A 20,244-nucleotide genomic window follows, 5' to 3' on the forward strand; every position below is an offset into this window, starting at 1 on the left:
AAATATCCTGACATCAGCTTATGGCATATTAGTATTCTGATGGTGATTATTTTCACTTAAATGTGTCTGCCTCTAAATAAAACAGGAAAGGGTACAATGACACGAGGTTTGGAGACGGAATGGATAGTCTGTTCGTTAAACCAGAGGTTCTGGCGTGGAGTTATGACTGTGGGTGAAATAAATTACACAGAGATTTATTTCATGTGATGTCTTTGCAAAATTATCTATTGAAGCCATACACTTACAGTATTCAAACTCTGTTGTATATATATAGAGCCAGGGGCCAGAAGTACACACGCTGAGGCTCTTTCCCAGACATTCTGTATTCGAATCTTTAGGAGCAGGACTCAGGAATCTACATTCTTAACACAGTTCTCAAGTCTTTCAGTGAACTGCCAGTTTGACGAATACTGTTCTAAATGTTTACCAGTCTTATTCCAAAGTATCAATGATTATTCAAGTATAAATTCATCTAAAAAACACAAAGTCTACCACTGGAAATAGACCAAGGAACAGCAAGTATGATTCTTGGGTCAAATCTGACTCAACAACTGTTCTTACATATAAAGTTTTATTGGAACACAACCATGTTTATTTGTTTACAAATTATCTACAGCTACTATATTTCTTCATTAAAAAAAAAATTTTTTTTTTGTTACTTTCTTGTTAAAACGGCAGAGAGCAGTTGTGACAGAGACCGTATAACCTGCAAAGCCTGAAACAGTCACCACCTGGCCTTTGTGGAAAAAAGTTTGCCAATACCTGATATAAACAGATATCGGGGACTGAGGGACCAGGAAAGTGAGTCAACTAAGAGAGACAGGCAGGTTGAGCTGCTGGCTCCTGCCAAACTGTCAAATCCCTTCTTTGCTTTCTTCTTTTTTTTAAAGTGGTGGATGCACTCTGTAATGTTTGCAGATTTACTGAAATATAATTGATATATAATATTGTGGAAGTTCAAGGCATACCATGTAATTATTTGATACATGTATATACTAGAAACTTCCCAGGTGGCTCAGTAGTAAAGAACCAGCCTGCCAATGTAGGAGACACGGGTTTGATCATGGGTCAGTAAGATCCCCTGGAGAAGGAAATGGCAACCCACTCCAGTATTCTTGCCTGGGAAATCCCATGGGCAGAGGAGCCAGATGGGTGATAGTCCATGGGGTCTCCAAAGAGTCAGACATGACTGAGCACCTAAATAACAACAACAAAGTATGCTATAAAAGAATTTCCATAATAAGGTTAGTTCACACATCTTCCAGCTCATAGAATTACCCTTTTCTTTCTTTTTGTGGTCAAAACATTTAAGATCTACTCTTAACAACTCTCAAGTATACATTACAACACTCTATGGTATTATAGTCACCATGCTATATATTAGACCCCTAGAACTTAGTCATCTTATGTTTATGTCCTTCGACCAATACCTCCCAAACGCCCTCCCCCCTCAAACAACAAACATTCCTCCAAGCATTTGGCATTTTTAGATTCCGCATACAAGTGAGATCGTACAGTATTTGTCTTTCTCTATCTGAAGTATCTCACTTAGCATATGCCCTCAAGCTTCATCCATGTTGTTACAAATGGGAGGATTTCCTTCTTTCTCGTGGCTGAATAATATGCCACCATACATATACATATACATATAGAATACGTATGAATGTATATATACACACACCATATTTTTGTTATCCACCTTTATTCATCTGTCAATTGACACAGATTCTTCTATTTCTTGATAGTTTCAAATAATGCTGCAATGAACACTGGGGTACAGAGAGCTCTTCAACATACTGATTTCATTTCCTTTGGCTTATTTCCCAGAAGTGGGGATGCCGGATCATATGGGAGTTATCTTTCACTTTTTGACTTATTATCATAACTGTTTTCCATAATGGCTAGGCCACTTTCCTTGGATTCTAATCTCAGCTCTGCCTCATATTAGAAGGACTTAACCTTCCTGAACTTCACTTTTCTTTATCTATAAAAATGAGAAGGATTAGACTTAATAAAATGACAAATAAAGGAAAGGCATTTTGGCAGTCCTTGTACTAGGTTTAAGGAAGACAGATGACTAAATCATAGTAGGTGCCCTCTGGCTTGGGCTCGAGCATGATCTCCAGGTTCCATTTTATCTTCAGCTTAAGAAGCTCTATGGTCCAGTTATTAAAATTGTAGGTTCTGGGGTCTAATCTAGGACTGTTTAAAAACTGGTCCTGCCATTTACTTAGCAACATAACCTTGAAAGACTTTCTCCTTTCAGCCATTCATGAAAGTGGAGGTAGTTTTTACTCCAAAGTGACAAGGTGAGCTTAAATTAAACAATGCAGCCAAGGTGTTTCAGACAGTATGGTATATAATAAATCACTGCCACTAGTACTTATTCTTTTTCTAGCATTTGTTTATCAATGGAGACACCACTGCTTAGGGCTGGATAATTCTTCCTTACGCAAATCTTTCCACAGTGTTCCTGTAATGTCCCCCAGGTCACTGGAACAAACCAAACCACCTCCAGATATGTTCAAAGATGGAGAGAATATTCTTATGCCTCCTGGTTGGGAACTACGTAGACAGCAAACTTCTTCTAAGGACTTGTTTATTTTTGTGTTCTAAGATTAATACTGTGACTAGCACACAACTCAGTAAACACCTTTAATAGAAATGGGTAGAGAATGAATAAAACAATATGACTTTATAGATATGCTTGAAATGCCACCATTATATATTTATACCTTTGTATGTGTGTGTGTATGCTTCTATTAAATGTCTAGAATCCCTCATTAAATTGCAGGTAGTTTCAAGGGGAAATTGGAGAAGGCAGTGGCAACCCACTCCAGTACTCTTGCCTGGAAAATCCCATGGATGGAGGAGCCTGGTAGGCTACAGTCCATGGGGTTGCGAAGAATCAGACATGACTGAGCAACTTCACTTTCACTTTTCACTTTCATTCATTGGAGAAGGAAATGGCAACCCATTCCAGTAATCTTGCCTGGAGAATCCCAGGGACAGCAGAGCCTGGTGGGCTGCCATCTATGGGGTCGCACAGAGTCTGACATGACTGAAGCAACTTAGCAGCAGTAGCAGCCAAGGGGAAATACTCTCAGCTGTTACTAACATCAAGGTGGGTGGATACCAGCTGTGACAAAAGCCCTGCAGGAGTAGTTCATGGGACAGGAAACATGGAGAGACAGTAGTGTTCAATATAAATTCAAAACTGAGAAGCTTTGTATGGTCTCTAATTGTCCCTCTGCAAAAAATCTGCACACAAAAACAAGAACATGTGTGACAATGTGAGCCCAATGGGAGACACATCTCTTACCTCTCATTTTATTTTAAAAGAATTGAAACCTAAGTTCCCTTTCCATCTATCAGCCTCTTGCCTTCTTTCTTCCTTACAGAGTACACCACATCCCACAGGTCTCTTTCCTCCCTAATCAGTCTTCCTGAGAAACTAAGCTGAACATTTTTATTTAATACCTGTTTTCGCTTAATTAGTCAAATTCTTCTCGTAATTCTTTGAAAACTCATTCTCCCACCCAGGAATATTCAATATTTTTGTCCTCAACTCTAAAAGTCAGGGGCCTCGTGTGTATTTTGGTTTTCTTTCCACTTCTCACAAAGCACTTTACTCTGAAGAACATACCTATTCTCGTGGACTTAACAATGACAACTTATCTTTATCTGATTATTTACCATCAGAAACCCCAAATTCACAGCTTAATTCTGTAAAAAATATTCACTACACAACTGACAATTTATAAAAATTAGTCTCCATTTCACATCCCTCCCTACGTAACACAAAGATCTCCTAATGCATTGAGACAAGTGAGGTAGCATTCACTGGTTAGTACATGTAAACAACTGTTTTCACTATGAAATACAAGAGCAAATCTATTTCAGAACAGAATTGCACTTCTTGCAAATAATGCAGGATTTCATGATGTCAAAACACAGTTCAGACACTTAGAAAGGCACTCGTATGGAAGAGTTACTCTACTGAACAAATGAAGATAAATTTACAAGGCTGATGACAGAATGGTGACTTCAAAGACTTCACAGAAAATTACTTGAATATCAAAAAATTAGGAGACTTAGGAAAAAAAAATGATGAATCCTCATGTATGTTTTGCAAATTTTATGTTTTGCCCTCTTTATAACTGTGCCGTAACAGTAAAGCTGATAGCTTCAATAGCCAAAACAATCTTGAAAAAGAACAAGGTTAAATGTCTCACACTTTATGATTTCAAGCTTATCACAATGCTATTGTAATCAAAACAGCGTGGTGTGTGTATAAATACAGACAGAACAATGGAATAGAATAGAGAGCCCAGAAATAAACCCTCACAATCACAGCCAAATGATTCCTGATAAGGAAGCTAAGACCATTCAATGGCGGGGGGGGGGGGGGGGGGGGGGACCCTTTTCAACAAACAGTTGTGGGCAAACTAGATATCCACATGCAAAAGAACAAGTTGTACCCTTACCTTACACTATAGACAAAAAGAACTGAAAATGGATCAAAGGTCTAAATGTAAGACCTCAATCTAGAAAACTCTTAGAAGAAAACAAAGAAGAAAAGCTTCATGACGTATTTCATTGTAATTTCTTTGAAATTTCGGGGAAATTTTTTTTCTTTACTCCACCTTTTTGGGATCCTTGGCTAACTCTGAAAATCAAATTGACCAAGACAGAGTAATAGGAGAAACCATATAAATTTATTAACCTAAGTCTTAAGAAACATGGGAGCCTTCATAAGAAAACCAAGATCTGAAGAAAACAGTGAAACCCGAGTGTTTTCACACCAGATTTGATGAAGAGTGGATAGTCATGAAGAAATATAACAGGCCAAGGAGCATGAGGGGAGTGTAGCATACTGGGGGAAACTTAGCAAGGCCTGTTTGGAGTCTTTCTGGCATCCTTTTGTCTTTGGAGATGAGGACACACCTTTGCTTCTATAGGGAAAGCACTTCTCACTTAAGAGTATTATGACCTACTTTAGGGGTGAAGGGTGAGCAGAGGGACAAAGTAACCTTCCTACTCCTGCTGTTTTCTCAGAGTCCTTCAACTTAAAATATAAAATATGCCAAGGTGTCATATTTTAGTGCAGCGTGGTCTGAACTCCATAAGATATGACACCGAAAGCACAGACAAACAAAATTCAAAGAGATAAACCAGATTACACCAAAATGTAAAACGTTTGTGCATCAAGGACACAATCAGTAGTGAAAAGACAACCCAAGGAATGGAAGGAAACATTTGCAAACCATGTATCTGACAATGAGTTAAAATATAGAATATAAGGGCAATTTCTAAGATTCAACAACAGAAACAAAAAGAACACAATAAAAAATGAGTAAAGGATTTGAAAGAAGTTTCTTCAAAGAAGATATACGAATGGCCAACAGGCACATGAAAAGATGTACCACTTCTCTAGTCAACAGGGAAATGCAAATCAAAACCACAGTGACACATCCAGCTCATACCCATTGAAGTAGCTGCTATAAAAAGAAAAAAGAAATAAAAGAAAAAGGAACACCTGTTGACAGGGATGCTAAAAACGGCAGTCTCTGGGCACTATGTTCACATGTGTTTCTTCATGGCGGCGCTGGGTCTTTGCTGCTGGATGCGGGCTTTCTCCAGTGGCCACAAGTGGAGGAAACCCTCTGGATGCAGTGTGTGGCCTCAGCAGGTGCAGAGGACGGGCTCTAGAGCACACAGGCCCAGTAACTGTGGCCACAGGCTTCACTGCCCCACAGAATCTGAAATCTCCCCAGACCAGGGATTGAACTCGTGTCTCCTGCACTGGCAGACAGATTCCTAACCACTGGACCACCAGACAACTCCCCTTTTGCACTATTTATAGGAATGTAAAATAGTGTAGTCACCATGAAAGAGCATGGTAGTTCCTCAAAAAATTTAAAAATTAAATTTCTGTATGGTCCACCATGTATACATTTGGAATATGCTCAGAAGAATTGAAAGCATGGTCTTGAAGAGATGCTTGTACACCCGTGTTCCTAGCAGCACTACTCACAGAAGCCCAAAGGTGGAAGCAACTCAAAGGTCCACTGATAGATGAATGGATAAACTAAATCTGATGCAAACATATAACAGAATAGTATTCGCCATAAAAAGAAAGTTCTGACATGTGTTATAACCTGTACAAACCGAAAGGACAGAATACTAAAATAATCCAATAACACGGAGAAGGAAATGGCAACCCAGTCCAGTACTCTTGCCTGGAAAATCCCATGGATGGAGGAACCTGGTGGGCTACCGTCCAAGGGGTCGCTAAGAGTCGGACACGACTGAGCAACTTCACTTTCACTTTTCACTTTCACGCATTGGAGAAGGAAATGACAACCCACTCCAGTATTCTTGCCTGGAGAATCTCGGGGACAGGGGAGCCTTGTGGGATGCTGTCTACGGGGTTGCACAGAGTCGGACACGACTGAAGCAACTTAGCAGCAGCAATCCAGTAACAAAAAGACAAAAACTATGTGTTTGATTACATTTACAGCAAGTATCCAGGTACTCAAACTCAGAGAAACAGAAAACATAATATAATGGGAACTTCCCTAGCAGTCCAATGGTTAAGACTCTGCCCTTCCACTGCAGGGAGCATGGGTTCAACCCCTGGTCAGGGAACTAAGATCCCACATGCCTTGCACTACGGTTAAACGGTAAAAAAATAAATAAATAAGTAAGAAAGAAAGAAAAGAAAATGTCACAATGGTGGTTTCTAGGAGCTAGGGGGAAGGAGACATGGAGAATTGCTGTTTAATGGTGATGGAATTTCAGTTTGCACGACTATAGATTTCTGAAGATTGGCTGCATAACAACGTGAGTATAATTAACACTACTGAGCTGCACACTTGAAAATGCTTTAATGGTATTAATACACTTATATTACGTGTCTTTTACCACATTTTTTTAAAAAAATATCAAAAAGATAGTTCAAGGGAAACAATAATAAAAAATGTCAAAGAATCTTGCATTCAGATTGCTTGCTAAAAGAATCTTTAAAATTTCATTACATGTCGAAGAGTCAAGACTGACTTTTTTACCATGTGTGAAACTTGTGCATAAAAGACCAGACAAAACTCAAATCAATATACCAATCATTTTTGTTTTTTTTAAAAAAAAACTTTGTGATGACAAAAAGATTAGAAAATAAATGTACATTTACACAATTTTTTAGAAAGTAAGACAGAGTGCAGATTCCTAGAGACTAGTGCTCAGATTCACTGGGTATACAAAACAGTGACAATAAGAAATTAATTCTTTGCTCATTCTAGGAATTAGTGGACAGTTGGAATTAGAATAGAAAATTTTTTAAATATAAGATACAAATAACTGTAATTACTTTTCCCTTTTAAGTTTTTCCACTATTTACAGGTATGCAGTGTTGTTCTGTACAAAGTTATTTAAATGATCTTTCCACTATAAATCTCTGGAAAATAAAGACCTCCTTCAGTTCTGTCCTCCATGCAGATGACTTCCAACTCCATCTGTGGACTAGAGCAATCTAAGTTTTCTAAATGCCCTGGACATTTTAATTAAAATGTTGCTCTATTAATTCATATTTAACATAAAAACTCACACCTATCATTGCCCTTCTAAATATTACTTTCGCTCTGCTTAATGCCATCGTACATGCCACACCAACTTAAGTGAAAATACTGCTGTTATTCTGTCTTCTTCCGTTTGCTCACCTGTCATTTAATCTGTCCAAGCCCTGCTGATTTCTCTTTTGAAGGCTTTCATCTGCACTCCCTTTTTCCTTCCCTCCAAGGCTACTTTTGTTCTGACCCTTACCACTCATGCCTGCTGCTGCTAAGACGCTTCAGTCATGTCTGACTCTGTGCGACCCCACAGACAGCAGCCCACCAGGCTCCGCCGTCCCTGGGATTCTCCAGGCAAGAATACTGGAGTGGGTTGCCATTTCCTTCTCCAATGCATGAAAGTGAAAAGTGAAAGTGAAGTCGCTCAGTCGTGTCCGACTCTTCGCGACCCCATGGACTGATAAACCCAACAAACTTCTCTTTTGCCTCCTCACTTCTTGAATTTTTTCCTATTCTAATTCTACCCAAATACATCCCTGTTAATCTTTTTCATTATTGTTGTTTGTGTGGATGTTTTGGTTTTTGGCAAGGACACACAGCATGTGGGATCTCAGTTCCCTGACCAGGGATGGAACACACGCCCTTTGCATTGGAAGCTCAGAGTCTTAACCACTGGACCACCAGGTAAATCCCCAACACTATTAATCTTTTAATGCAACTCTGCTTCAGCCAAAACACTATATTCATCTTCCGCAAACTTGCTTTTGCTTTTCCTATCTCTTGGCTTTTACATCATCACCTCTTCATGATTTCTACCTCTACAAATCCTATTCAGACCCCAGTGCTCCCTTTCTTATGAGCTCAAGACTAAGTGTGGAACACATTTTTGCTTACATCCTTCAGAAGGCAATTTTCCATGCATGTAAACCCAGAAGTAACATATCAAGATGCTTCTTAACTGTATAATCATGACTAATGTGCTCAGTCTTCATTCCAATCCCAAAGAAAGACAAGGCCAAAGAATGCTCAAACCACCACACAATTGCACTCATCTCACATGCTAGTAAAGCAATGCTCAAAATTCTCCAAGCCAGGCTTCAGCAATACACGAAACATGAATTTCCAGATGTTCAAGATGGTTTTAGAAAAGGCAGAGGAACCAGAGATCAAATTGCCAACATCTGCTGGATCATCGAAAAAGCAAGAGAGTTCCAGAAAAACATCTACTTCTGCTTTATTGACTATGCCAAGGCCTTTGACTGTGTGGATCACAATAAACTGTGGAAAATTCTTCAAGAGATGGGAATACCAGACCACCTGACCTGCTGCTTGAGAAACCTGTATGCAGGTCAGGAAGAAACAGTTAGAACTGGACATGGAACAGACTGGTTCCAAACAGGAAAAGGAGTACTTCAAGGCTGTATATTGTCACCCTGCTTATTTAATGTCTATGCAGAGTACATCATGAGAAATGCTGGACTGGAAGAAGCACAAGCCGGAATCAAGATTGCCGGGAGAAATATCAATAACCTCAGATATGCAGATGACACCACCCTTATGGCAGAATGTGAAGAACTAAAGGGTCTGTTGATGAAAGTGAAAGAGGAGACGGAAAAGCCTGGCTTAAAAGTTTAACATTCAGAAAACGAAGATCATGGCATCTGGTCCCATCACTTCATGGGAAATAGATGGGGAAACAGTGGAAACAGTGACAGACTTTATTTTGGGGGGGCTCCAAAATCACTGCAGATGGTGATTGCAGCCATGAAATTAAAAGACACTTACTCCTTGGAAGGAAAGTTATGACCAACCTAGACAGCATATAAAAAAGCAGAGACATCACTTTGCCAACAAAGGTCCATCTAGTCAAGGCTATGGCTTTTCCAGTGGTCATGTATGGATGTGAGTTGGACTTAAAGAAAGCTGAGTGCCAAAGAATTGATGCATTTGAACTGTGCTGTTGGAGAAGACTCTTCAGAGACCCTTGGACTGCAAGGAGATCTAACCTATCCATCCTAAAGGAGATCAGTCCTGGGTGTTCATTGGAAGGACTGATGTTGAAGCTGAAACTCCAATACTTTGGCCACCTGACGCAAAGAGCTGACTCATTGGAAAAGACACTGATGCTGGGAAAGATTGAGGGCAGCCACGACTGGTCCGTTTCTTGCTCTGACCTCACAGGGCATCACTGTGACGAAACCCACAAAAAACCCTTTATAAGCCCCCAGCTGGGTGCAGGTTTTTGTCCACAGAGCCCAGGAATCTGATTTTGGTGACCTGACGGCTGGACCTACAGTTAGTGAGCTTTTTTCCGTGTTTTGCCATTTTGTTGATTTTTTTCCTTTTTCTCTCTTTTTCATTTTTCTCTTTTTCCTTTGTCTTTTCCTCATTTTTTAAAATTTGTCTTATCATTTTTTTCTTTTAATTTTAGTTTCTCCTCATATTTTTTTTTGTTTTTTTTTTCCCCATTTTTTTCCCTTAGTTCTTTTCCTCTTTTATCTTATTTTTTTTATTTAGTGTAGCTAGTATTAGTAGAGAGAGTATCATTGATATAGTTAGCATATTTGGTATAGTTAATAGTTTGTTAGCATAGATAGTACAGTTAGTGTTAGCACTGTTAGTATTGTTGTTATACTTAGCGTAAGTTCGTATAGTTAATACTTTATCAGCATAGTTAATGTTAGCACTGTTAGTATAGTTCTTAGCATTAGGATAGTTGTGTAGCACTGTTAGCATATGCAGTATTGTTAGAACAGTTAGCATTCTTAGTGAGGGCTTAGTGGTAGTTAGTATATTTAGTGGTGTAGATAGTGTAGTTAGGCAATTAGTATAGCTTAGTAATGGCACCCCACTCCAGTACTCTTGCCTGGAAAATCCCATGGACGGAGGAGCCTGGTGGGCTGCAGTCCATGGGGTCGCTAAGAGGCGGACATGACTGAGCAACTTCCCTTTCACTTTTCACCTTCATGCATTGGAGAAGGAAATGGCAACCCACTCCAGTGTTCTTGCCTGGAGAATCCCAAGGACGGGGGAGCCTGATGGGCTTCCCTCTATGGGGTTGCACAGAGTCAGACACGACTGAAGTGACTTAGCAGCAGCAGCAGCAGCAGTGGTAGTTAGTATAGTTAGGGATGCGAACCTCATGGCCATCTCAACAAAAAAGGTGGTTCATATTGAGAATTATGAGATCCTTCACACAATTGTGAAGGTCACTTCGCCAAAGTGGAGTTGGCCAGGCATGTTCTGACCAGGGGAGTGGTAGCCATCATGGCCATTAACAAGACAAATCAGAGCTTCTCCAGCATCCAGGAACCATTTTGAGAGGTTAAAAGCATGAGAATATTAAACCACCCGAATATTGTCAAACTCCTGGAAGTGATTGATACTGAGGGGACTCTGTTTATAGTAATGGAGTACCTCAGTGGGGGAGACTTCTTCACCCACTTGGAGGCCAAAGGCCACACGATGGAGGGGGAGGCCCAAGGCCCATTCCAAAAGCTGTTCTCGTCTCTGCATCACTGCCACCAGCTGGGTGTGGTGCACCGGGACTTGAAGCTGGACAACCTCCTCCTCGATGCCAACAACACCGCCAAGATCTCCGACTTCACACTTAGCAACCAGTGGCACCCAGGAAAGAAGCCAAACACTTTCTGTGGCAGTCCTGCGTTCATGGCCCCAGGACTCTTCCTGGGGAGCCCTTACACAGGCCCAGAGGAGGATGTGTGAAGCCTCGGTGGCGTCCAGTACACCGAGGTAACTGGATCACTCCCCTTCAGGGGATAAGATTTCTGGGAGCTGTGGCAGCGTGTGCTTAGGGGGCAGCAACATGTGCCCAAATAACTATTCAATGAGATAACAGACTTACTAGGAAGAATGTTAATGTTCAACCTACCAACAGAGGTACTTTAGATGATGTTTGGCAGCATCCATGGGTGAACATGGGCCAGGACTCACTCCCACCAGCCCGTGAAGAGCACCCTGGGGTGACAGTGGAGATGATACTGGGCTGATGCAGAGACCAAATCCAGGGCTTAGACATAAGCAGTGGCAGTAACATGAATGAACCCAAGTTGAGGGTCCGCACGATCATTGTGAGGCCAGCCGTTTCCTCTGACCTCAGCAGCCAAGAACATATGCCTCCCACCAGCCCTGAGATTTCCATGTTTATTCCCACCTGGCTTTGGGAGACCATTCAGCAGCAGGAGAACCAGGAGTCAAGGGAGAAGACCAGAGAGCCTGCCACTCCCCAACCCTGCCCAGAAGCAAGGACCGTCACCCCCCGCCCAGCCCCCACCACTTGCAACACCCGTGATGACAGCAGCGCCCTAGCCACCGATCACGCTGGTGACCTCCACGATACATGCGGGACCAGGCTCACCTGCGACATCTGCGGCAGGCGTGACAGCAGCCACACCCGTGACACCAGCGTTACCCGTGGCACCAGAGACACCCGCGACACCATCAGCACCTGCGACACCTGTCATACCAGAGGTACCAGCCTCACCTGTGACACCTGCAGCTGCCATGACACTAGCCACACCTGTGATCCCAGCCTCACCTATGACGCCCTAAGCACCCAGGACACCACTGGGGCCTGCAACGTATATGATACCCGTGGCACCATTGATACCCACATTACCAGTGACACCTGCCTCACCAGGGACACCAGAGGCACCCGTGACACCAGAGGCACCCGTGACACCAGTGGTGACCACGCCACCCATGATACTTATGCCACCGTCACCCGTGACACCAGGGTCACCCACGACACAGATGGCACTCATGGCACCTGTGACACCTCCAACAACAATGGCACCCATGACATCGGCGGTAAAGTCCCAGAAGGAATCCACCACCTCCCGGATGTGCCTGACGCAGGAAGCTAAACCCTTGTTGGGTAGCCTGAGCATATGTCCCCAGTCACTCCCTCTGGCCTCACCCAGAAAAAGAAGGGCATAGCTGGGAGAATCTGGAGATGTCTATCTAAATATCTTTGCTGTGGGCTGCCCAGCATGAGAGCTGATAATAAAGTGATACCAAAAACAGCCCATGGATGACCTGCAAAGCTCCTTGGGACCTAGTCATGTTCCCACCTGGATGATGGGATTCAAATCCAGCACCTCCACCGCCTTCAGAAAAGCCTCCTATAGAAAACCCTGGCCAGCTCAGATGATGCTCTGGAGTGGTGTGGGCGACCAGAAGAGGCACCACCCTGGCCTGGCTGCCCCTCCTCCCCTGCTGGGTGAAACTTCAGAGACTGGACTGTGCCCTGGGGCATGTCCCCCACCCCCCACACTTCTGTCTTTCATTTTGGTGGGGGAGGGGATAGTTATTGCCAACTCCTTTGTTTTCTCTTAGTTCAGTCTTACTAAACTTTATGCTCCAGAAATACGTATTGCACTGTTTTGTGTTCTCTCTCATTAGAGAAGTGTGTAGTCATGTAGTATTTAGCGTTAATGACCTAAGAATTAGAGCAATCATTCCCAAGAGCAAATATTGCTGCCCTGCACTGCAAGCCAGACATGCAGAAAGAGTGTGTTATCTCCCTGCACTGACATTACCTAATATTTTCAGAAGGGGCAAAGGATACTTTTGGTCCCTGCGCTAGGGCTAAAAGGACCAGCACGTCTAGGATAGGATAATAAGTCCTGTGAACCAGCCAGTGTGTGGTGTGGTCAGGTCCCTGTGCGGATGACTTTCCTGAATATCCTGCAGGAGCTGGGCTCTCTCCTTCCCCTATGGGGAGGGACCCTGATGCGTGGCGTTTTAAAAATTTTTTTGATGTGGATCATTTTTAAAGTCTATTGAACTAAATAAAATGACGGATAGAGGAGAGGAATTTTGGCAGTCCTTGAACTAGGCAGAAGGAAGAGAGATGAATGAATCATAGTCTGTGCCCTTTGGGTTTGCTCACACATGTTCTGCATTCTCATGCATGCAGATATCCATGTTCTGTTTTACCTCTACCTTAAGAAGCTCTATGTGCCAGTTATTAAAATTGTTATTAAATTATTCAAATAATTATATAATAATAAATTATTTGTCATTAAAATTATAGGTCCTGGGGTCTAATCTATAACATTGTTTAACATCTTATTCTGCCATCTACTTAGCAGCATAGCCATGAAAGACTTGTTTATCCTTTCAGCTATTCAAAAAAGTGAAGATAGTACTTACTCCGAAGTGTCAAGTGAAAGTGAAAGTCGCTCAGTTGTGTCCAACTGAGTCGTGTCCATGGAACACTCTAGGCCAGAATACTGGAGTGGGTTGCCGTTCCCTTCTCCAGGGGATTTTCCCAACCCAGGGATTGAACCCAGGTCTCCCACACTGTGGCAGATTCTTTACCAGCTGAGCCATAAGGGAAGCCCAAACTGTCAAGGTGAAGTTAAATTAAACAAGGCAGGTAAGGTAAGCTTAAGACAGTACGGTATAATAAATCATTGCTACTAGTATTATACTTTTTCTAGCATTTGTTTATCAATGGAGACACCATTGCTTAGGGCTGGATAATTCTGCTCTATGCAAACCTTTCTAGAGTGTTTCTGCCCACTAAATACCAGTAACGTCCCCCAAGTCATTGGAACAAACCAAACTGTCCCCAGATATGTTCAAACATGGAAAACAAACTATTATGCCTCCTGGTTGAGAACTTAGATAGCAAACTTCTTAAGGACTGGTTAATTTTCATGTTCTCAGTCTAATACTGTGATGAGCACAAAACTTAATAAACACCATCAGTAGAAACAAGTAGAGAATGAATAAAAAATTATGACTTTATACATATGCTTAAAATGCCTCCATATATATTTATAACTTTTGTTTTGTATATGGTTCTACTAAATGTCGAGGATCCCTCATTAAATTGCAGGTAGTTCCGAGGGGAAATACTCTCAGCTGTTACTAACGTCAAGGTGTGTGGATGCCAGCTGTGACAAAAGCCCTGCAGAGTAGTTCACGGGACAGGAAACATGAAGAGACAGTAGCGTTCAATATAAATTCAAAACTGAGAAGCTTTGTATGGTCTCTAATTGTCTCTCTGCAAAAATCTGTGTGTTAAAATAACATGTGTGACAATGGGCGCCCAATGGGAGACACATCTCTTACCTCCATTTTATTCTAAAAGAAATTGAAACCCAAGGTCCTTTTCCATCTATCATTCTTTTTTCCCCTTTCTTTCTTACAGAATTACACCACATCCCATATTTCTCTTTCCTTGGTAATCATTCTTCCTGAGACACTAATCTGAAATTCTTTATTTAATACCAGTTTTTATTTAACTGGTCAAATTCTTTTCATAATTCCTTGAGAACTCATTCCCCAGGAATGAATGCTCAATGTTTTTGCCCTCAACTCTCTAAAAGTCAGTGGACTCGTGAGCACTTTGGTTTTCTTTCCAGCTCTCTCAAAGCACTTTATTCTCAAGAACATATCCATTCTCATAGTCTCAACAATGACAACTTATCTTTATTTGAGTACTTACATCAGAAACCCCAAACTCACAAAGGTTAATTCTGTAAAACAGATTCACTATACAACTGAATTTATAACAATTAGTCTACTTTTAAGATCCCTCCCCACTTAACACACAGATCTGCTAATGTACTGAGACAACTGAGGCAGCATACACTGCTTAGCACATGTATACATCTATTAGCACCACGAAATATAAGAGCAAATCCATTTCAGAAAAGAATTGTACATCTTGTAAAAGATGCAGGATTTCATGATAGCAAAGCACAGTTCAGACACTTAGAAAGGCACTCATATGGAAGAGTTACTTACGTGAACAAATGAAGATAAATTTACAGGGATGATGGCACGACAGATACTTCAAAGACTTCACATTGATTTGAATATCAAAAAATTAAGAAAGATTCTTAGAAAAAACTGATGAACCCTCACAAATGTTTTACACATTTTTTCCTCTTTATAACTGTGTCATAACAGTAAACCTGGAGAGCTTGAATAGCCAAACAATCTTGAAAAAGAAGAACAAGGTTAAAGGTATCACACTTTCTGATTTCAAGCTTCTTGCAAAGCTTCCATGGTGGCTCAGACAGTGAAGAATGTGCCTGAAATGCAGGAGACCATGGTTCAATCCCTTGGTCAAGAAGATCCCCTAGAGAACGGAATGGCTGCCCACTCCAGTATTCTTGCCTGGGAAATCCCATGGACAGAGGGGCCTGGAGGGCTACAGTCTATGGGCGGCAAAGAGTCGGACACAGCTGAGTGATTATCACGCTTTCACACTGTAATCAAAAGTGTGGCATTTTCATAAATGCAGACAGAACAATGAAATAGAATAGAGAGCCCAGAAATAAACCCTCACAATCAGAGTCAAATGATTCCTGATAAGGAAGCCAAGCCCATTCAGTGAGAAAAAAGACAGCATTTACAACAAAGGGTTGTGGGAAAACTAGATATCCACGTGCAAAAGAACAAGTTGTACCCTTACCTTCCACAATACACAAAAAGGAACTGAAAACAGATCAAGATCTAAATGCAAGACCTAAATCTATAAAAGTCTTAAAAGACAGAAGAAAAGCTTCATGACATATTTCACTGTAATTTCTTAGAAATTTAGGTGAATTTCTTTTTTTACTCCACCTTCTTAGTAATCCCTGGCTGGCTTTGAAAATTGAATAAGACAAAACATAGGAGAAAATTATAAATGTATTTAATATAAGTCTTAACATGGGAGCCTTTACAAGAAAATCAAGATCTGAAAGAAACAGTGAAACCTGAAAATTTTTACACTAGATTTGATGAAGAGTAGATAGTCATGGAGAAATATAATATGGCAAAGAGCAGAGGTAAATGTAGTATACTAGGGAAACAGCCTATTTGGAGTCTTTCTGGCATTCTTTTGTCTTTGGAGATGAGGATGCACCTTTGCCATCTATAGAGAAAGCACTTCTCACTTAAAGAGTATTATGATCTACTTCAGAGGTGAAGGGTGAGCAGAGGGTCAAAGTAACCTTCCTGCTACTGCTGTTTTCTCAAAGTCCTTCAACTTAAAATGCCAAGGGGTCATATTTTAGTGTAGCATGGTCTGAACTCTGTAAGACAGGACACCAAAAGCACAGACAAAGTGAAAAGAGATAAATTGAACTACACCGAAATATAAAACTTGTGCATCAAGGACACAACAGAGTGAAAAGATAACCCATGCAACAGAAGGAAATATTTGCTAACAATGTATCTGACAATGAGTCACAATCCAGATTATACAGACAACTTCTAAGATTCAACAACAGAAACAAAAACAACCTGATCAAAAATGAGCAAAGAACTTGAAAAAACATTTCTCCAAAGAAGATAAATGAATGGCCAAGAAGCATACAAAAAGATGGACAACATCTCTAGTCATTAGAGAAATGCAAATCAAAACCACAGATATCCAGCTCATACCCATTGAAGTGGTTACTATAAAAAGAAAAGAAAAGAAACAACCATTGACAAGGATGTGAAAAAGCTGGAACCCTTGGGCACTGTTTTTATGTTTATGGCTGTGCTGGGTCTTTGTTTCTGGGCATGGGCTTTCTCTAGTTGCTGCAAGTGGGGAATACTCTCTAGATACACTGTGTGGGCTCAGTAGTTTCAGCATATGGGCGCCGGAGCACACAGGCTCAGCAGTTGTGGCCCTCGGGCTTAGTTGGGCAGAAGCCCAAAGGTGGAACGAACTCAAAGGTCCACTGATAGATGATTGGATAAACAAAATGTGATGCATGTACACAACAGAATATCACTGAGACATAAAAAAGAAAATTCTGGCATGTCCTATAACCTGTATAAACCTAAAAGACATAATACTAAAATAATCCCGTAAGAAAAAGACAAATACTGTGTGATTGATTACACCTACAGGAAGTATCTAGGTACTCAAACCCAGAGAAATAGAAAATATAATACAATGGGACTTCCCTAGCAGTCCAACAGTTAAGACTCTGCCCTTCCACTACAGGGAGCACAGATTCAACCCCTGGTCAGGGAGTTAAGTTCCCACATGCCTTGTAGCAGGGGCAAAAAGTAAAAAAAGAAAAAATAAAGAAAATATGGCAATGGTGGTTTCTAGGAACTAAGAAGAAGTAGACATGGAGCATTGTTTAATGGTTATAGAGTTTCACTCTGCAAGTTTAAAAAATTCTGGAGATTGGTTGCACATAAATGTAAACAAACTTAATACTATTGAACTGCACACTTGAAAATGATTTAGATGATATTAATACATTTTACATTAGGTGTATTTTACCACAATTTTTTTAATATCAAAAAGATAGTTCAAAGGAAACAATGACAGAAATCTAAATGACCTTGCATGCAGATTGCTTGCCAAAAGAGTCTTTAAAGTTTCACTCCACGATAACGAGTCCAAGACAGACTTTTTTTTACTATGTATTAGGTTTGTGTATAAAAGACGACACAAGATTCAAATCAATATACCAATGATTTGTTAAAAAAAAAAAAAAACACTTTGTGATGACTAAAAGATTAAAAAATAAATATGCATTTATACAATTTTTCAGAAAGTAAGACAGACTGTAGATTCTCAGAGACTACTGCACAGATTGACTGGGTATATGGTAACAGCAACAACCAGAAATTAATTCTTTGTTCATTCTAAGAATTAGTGGCCAGTTGGAATTGGAATATAAATTGCTTTAAATATAAGATACAGATAACTATAATTACTTATTTCCTTTTAAGTTTTTCACTATTTACTGGTAAATAGTGGTATTGTTCTCTATGAAGTTATTTAAATGATCTTTTCACTATAAAGCTCTAAATAATAAAGACCTCCTTCAGTTATGTCCTCTGTACAGATTACCTTGAACTCCATCTTTGGACCAGAGCAGTCTAAGTTTACGTGGGTTTCTCTTACCTTGGAGGTGGGGTATCTCTTCAGGGTTCCTCCAACAAAGCGCAGCCGCTGCTCCTTACTTGGACGACTGGTATCTCCGCACCGCCACCCGTCCCGACCTTGAACGTGGAATAGCTCCTTTGGCCCTCCGGCGCCCGTGCAGCCAGCGCTCCTTGGATATGGGGCTGCCCCTCCCAGACGCCGCCCCTGGCCTCCGACTGGGTAGCTCCTCCCGGCCGCCGCCCCTGGCCTCCGACGAGGGGTAGCTCCTCCCGGCCGCCGCCCCTGGCCTCGGACGCGGGGCTGCTCCTCCCGGCCGCCGCCCCTGGCCTCCGACGAGGGGTAGCTCCTCCCGGCCGCCGCCCCCGACCGCTGACGCGGGGAAGCTCCTCCCGGCCCTTACTGCGCCGTCGCCGCCTGGCACTCTGGGACGCTGCCCCAGACCTCCGATATGGGGTAACTCCTCTTCGCTGCCGCCCCTCGGGAATGGGGTCCTCCAGGCTTCTGCCCTTGACCTCGGACGTGGGGTAGCTCCTCTCGGCCACGCCCTGCGCGCCGTCGCAGCCGCCCGCGCCCTGCGCGCCATCCCAGCCATTAAAGAATGTGACCTGAAATGTGAAGTCAAGTGAAAGCATCACTTGAACAAGTAGAAAGTAGTAATACTTTCTATTCTTGATGTCGAAAATCTTCTATACTTGATGTAGAAAATAGAATCCCAGGGACAGGGAAGCCTGGTGGGCTGCCGTCTGTGGGGTCGCACAGAGTCAGACACGACTGAAGTGACTTAGCAGCAGCAGCATGTTGGTCATAGATTTTTCTTCCAAGGACCAAACATCTTTTAATTTCAGGGCTGCAGTCACCATGTTCAGTGATTTTTGGAGCCCATAAATAAAGTCCCTCACTGTTTCCGTTGTTTCCCATCTCTGCAAGTGATGGGACCAGATGCTATGACCTTAGTTTTATGAATGTTGAGATTTAAGCCAGCTTTTTCACTCCTTTTTCACTTTCATCAAGAGGCTCTTTAGTTCCTCTGACTTCCTGCCATTAGAGTGGTATCATCTGCATATCTGAGGTTATTGGTATTTCTCCTGCCTATCTTGATTCCAGCTTGTGTTTCATCCAGCCCTACATTTCACAAGATGTACTCTGCATGTAAGGTAAATAAGCAGGGTGACAATATGCAGCCATGACATACTCCTTTCCCAATTTGGAACCAGTCCATTGTTCCATGTCAGGTCTAACTGTTGCTTCTTGACCTGCATACAGATTTCTCAGGAGGAAGGTCAGGTGGTTTGGTATTCCTACCTCTTGAAGAATTATCCACAGTTTGTTGTGATCCACACATGCAAAGCCCTTGGCATAGTCAGTAAAGTGGAAGTAGATGTTTTTCTGGAATTCTCCTGCTTTTGCTATGATCCAGTGGATGTTGGCCATTTGATCTCTGGTTCCTCTGCCTTTTCTAAACCCAGCTTGAAATCTGGAAGTTCTCAGTTCACGTACTGTTGAAGCGTGGTTTGGAAAATTTTGAGCATTGCTTTGCTATCGTGTGAAATGAGTGCACTTCTGTCATAGTTTGAACATTTTTTGGCATTGCCGTTCTTTGGGATTGGAATGAAAACTGACCTTTTCCAGTCCTGTGGCCACTCTGAGTTTTGCAAATTGCTGGAATATTGAGTGCAGCACTTTCACAGCATTACCTTTTAGGATTTGCAATAGCTCAACTGGAATTCCATCACCTCCACTAGCTTTGTTCATAGTAATGCTTCCTAAGGCCCACTTGACTTTGCATTCCAGGATGTCTGGCTCTAGGTGAGT

The 20,244-nt window shown here is 41.7% G+C and overlaps 3 long non-coding RNA genes across 10 annotated transcripts in view; 1 reads left to right on the forward strand and 2 right to left on the reverse strand.

Annotated features, from left to right (window-relative positions):
- Positions 1-18,751, reverse strand: part of LOC139186879 (uncharacterized) — a 32,785-nt gene extending 14,034 nt beyond the window's left edge. The window contains exon 1 of the long non-coding RNA XR_011570553.1: positions 18,451-18,751. This is a non-coding gene — a long non-coding RNA (uncharacterized lncRNA). The remainder of the gene's footprint in view (positions 1-18,450) is intronic.
- LOC139186875 (uncharacterized) overlaps positions 1-20,244 on the reverse strand; it is a 436,582-nt gene that overhangs the window by 171,766 nt on the left and 244,572 nt on the right. The window lies entirely within an intron of this gene.
- Positions 1-20,244, forward strand: part of LOC139186877 (uncharacterized) — a 116,034-nt gene that overhangs the window by 30,727 nt on the left and 65,063 nt on the right. The gene's annotated exons all lie outside the window — the stretch shown is intronic.

The sequence above is a fragment of the Bos indicus genome, chromosome 14 (genome assembly GCF_029378745.1).
Source record: "Bos indicus isolate NIAB-ARS_2022 breed Sahiwal x Tharparkar chromosome 14, NIAB-ARS_B.indTharparkar_mat_pri_1.0, whole genome shotgun sequence".
Lineage (NCBI taxonomy): Eukaryota > Metazoa > Chordata > Mammalia > Artiodactyla > Bovidae > Bos > Bos indicus.